The sequence below is a fragment of the Chanos chanos genome, chromosome 9 (assembly GCF_902362185.1).
Source record: "Chanos chanos chromosome 9, fChaCha1.1, whole genome shotgun sequence".
Lineage (NCBI taxonomy): Eukaryota > Metazoa > Chordata > Actinopteri > Gonorynchiformes > Chanidae > Chanos > Chanos chanos.
The window spans coordinates 35,262,904-35,266,300 of record NC_044503.1 but is presented as its reverse complement, the minus strand read 5'-3'; the positions used below and the strand labels follow the sequence as shown (position 1 = coordinate 35,266,300).

The 3,397-nt window shown below is 39.8% G+C and overlaps 1 non-coding gene across 1 annotated transcript; it reads left to right on the top strand.

Annotated features, from left to right (window-relative positions):
• Positions 1-598: 598 nt before the first annotated feature.
• Positions 599-671, top strand: trnak-uuu (transfer RNA lysine (anticodon UUU)). The gene has a single exon. It is a non-coding gene; the product is annotated as a tRNA-Lys (tRNA).
• The last annotated feature ends 2,726 nt before the right edge of the window (positions 672-3,397 follow it).

The window sequence follows — 3,397 nt, the reverse complement described above, 5'->3', positions numbered from 1 at the left end:
GGGTAAGTCCTTTATTTTACTACATTTATGTAACAGATAGACTGCTGTATAAAAAATAACATTTTTCTAAAGCGAACTATGAACTTACTAAATGTTTATTCTCTAGACAGGAAGCAACATGACACAACAACTGTAAAAAGTATACTTAGGGGGATCTTTTATTTATTTATTCATATATTTATTTTTCATTTATTTATTTCTCGGGGGGTTTACCTGAGAGCAGAGTTGTGATTTTCATTTTTAATTTGAATTGAGCTTGCTTTATTATATCTTTTTAAAGTCTCTCCATAGACGCAGGGCCGTTATTGTTCTCCTGAGTAGGCAGTAACGTCTATTAGGCTACTTGTAGTTTTTAAAAACACGTAACTGCAATTCCTAATAAAAGCAACTAATTCGAATTGATATAAACGGAACTTTGGAAGCGATTAACACAGACTGTCAGCAAACAAAGTGTCGGTTTTCTGATAAAAACATACATGATGTGAAATGCAGTAGATTGTGTGGTTCGACAAGACGCAAGGCGTATCTGTGGTGAATATCTGATCGACTTATTCGGTGATGATACCGAGAATTACTGTACTAATTCTCCACTTGAAGAGCCCGGATAGCTCAGTCGGTAGAGCATCAGACTTTTAATCTGAGGGTCCAGGGTTCAAGTCCCTGTTCGGGCGAGGTGCCTTCTTTAAGTTGCAGGATGTGTTTGTTGTCAGCAACCCCGTTAGCAACCCCGCAAAGGGAAGCGTCTCAATACTACCAAAAGGTTTGCTAGGACTGGGCTGAAACACAGTTGTGTCAGACAGGGAGCGGCATGGAGAGTGGTGGTGGTGGTCATCACGGTGCGGGGAGGGCAGAATGAGAACCGCATCCTGAGGAGCAGAATGAGAACCGCTCTCTGCACCATCCTGACGGAGTTAAAACTATATCGCCATCTAGTGGGCAAACAGCCGATAGAACTTGGAGGGTTCCCGGCTGTAAGAGAATTTGTAAAAAGCATGGACAGTAAAACCATGTTCAAGGTAATCCGTTTACTTTCATAAAAGTACCTGCTTTTCGCTGCCACCACTGAAAAAAGCAACACAACATATTACAAAACATTACTTGCAAACAACACCTGCAAGAGGAATATTTTACGCGCCATCACAAAAGCGGTTTCATCGGGCTCGTCCGTTCATAGCTAATACTCAATGACTTTTGGATTTAAAAAGGAAACGTCAGAAACAGGCCCAAATTAACAAAGACAAAAAAAATCAAAGAGCCGCAAGAATGAAACCAAGTACTGAATCAACATGATAATTAAGGTGTCCTGTCAGCCAAAAGAAGCAAACCCACTCGTGTGAGTCTCTCTCTAGCTCCTTTAATATTAGTAAAATGTGTCTCCTCTTTAATACCGTGCTCATTTATGATGGGCTATAATTAGACTCCATTTTATGATTTCATATCGGTCAGTCACAAATGTGAATGTAAGAACAGTTTCAGTAATCTGCAGGAACACTTTGATAAGATGGCAGAAAATTGTTGGTGAGACAAACAAGTCAGGAAGGAAAGAGGCGTGTCTTGTTCACTCTTCAGCGCTCACACCACATCTTTGTTCTTTCACTGTGGTCAGGGGTGAAAGTTTCCACTGAACAAAACAACAGAATACTCTCCACCTCTCAGGCCAGGTTAGTGCAGTGGTGTTTTGTTGACAGGATATATACACACATTCTGTTTAACACCTATCACTGCCCATTACTCTCTTCAGAGTGTGACCAGCATAAACATCTTATACATCATATTTTCACCAAGAAGTAACTGAGATATACATTATTAAACCACCCTTTGATACCTCTTACGTAATCCATTTTAAAGTGAAATATGCTTGGAAATATAGTCATTGAATTATCATAACGTTCAAACAAGAGTGGATTGTTATATGACCTGAGACTGAAGCTTCCGAAGCTTCACATGATTTAAAAAGTGCCCGTAAGAAAATCAGAGAGTGTGAATTCTTGGTAACAGCACATAATGAAGCTAAGTATAAACACCTACAGTGTATGAGGGTTTTGTTCTCCGAAAAAATCTGAGAGAAAACTTTCTGTGACAAAAGCTCTGGGCTTCAGCTGGACAACTCTGATCTGGTTTAGAGAACGCAAGACAGTAAAAATGGAAAGACGTTGTTGAAAGGCCTTCTGAAGAACAAGGGTCTCGCGACTTTTCTCTTGCCTTGAACACGTCTCTAAAAATAGAAGCAAAATCATGTGGTTAAATGGTTGAGACAGCCTGTCAAGTGAAGCGTCTTGCGAGTGAAAGTCGAATTGTGAGTTCATGAGAACACTGTCCGGTCGAAGTCTGTGTTTTTCGTTGGACATGTTGTTGACTGTGGTTTCTGTACATATCAGAGAAACGTTGTTGAGGTGATATTGGGTCCCGTGTGAAATTAATTGCAGAAAGTATGAGTGCGACAGGGCAGATATGTCGCGGAACGATCTTTTCTGTACTTTCTTTTCGCAAACGCCATTAAAAAGGAGAGAGAATCTGTTTCTAAAGGACGTGGCTAAATGTTTAATTTTTCTTCTTTTTGTTTTCCGTGTGGGTAAGTGCGTGCACTTTCCTGGCCGATTTCACTAATATGTATTAGTATGAGTTGGCTTTACTTTTGGCTGTAGGTTACATGAATCATGCCAGATATCCAACTTATCATCTAAAAAGGAAACGAACATTTATTTATTTATTGATTGATTGACTGATTCTTTCATTCCTCCATTCATGAGCTTGATTTTCTTTGTTCTCACCACAGACGCCGGCCCGTTAATTATTTCCAGACCAGGCAGTGATGTCTCCATAAACTGCCCTTGTGTGAAAACAGAGGGCTGTGTTGGTGATTATATGCGCTGGGCTCGATTCGACACCAACGGAACAGTGGAGGTGATTGACACAGACTGTCAGAAACCACCGTGTCGATTTTCCAATAAAAAATTAAATGACTTTGAAATACAACCGATGATTTTGCTGGTTGAAGAGCGAGACTCAGGCCGCTATTATTGCGGAGACAAGTTGAGCACACGCATCTACTTTAATCCTGGAGACACCTTGCTGCAAGTCGGAGGTTAGTGAAAACAGTACTGTTTTTGATGAACTCCTTTTTGATATATTGCGAGAGCTCAAAATGAAGACCCTGACAATTGAAAAAATACCGACATTTTAGCCCAACGATAATAACAAAGGAAAGTACATTCCAAACCTTTCATCAGACTTCGATCTTGTTTGCTTTTAAAAGAGATTTGAAATGGAACACTGCTGTTTTCGTTAAGAGAGTTCTCCAACATCAACTCTACATATCTAGAACATAAAATTTCCGTCAAAAAAGCCCCATTTATCAAGGAGGAACGTGTGCTACAGACTTATGAAATATTAAATT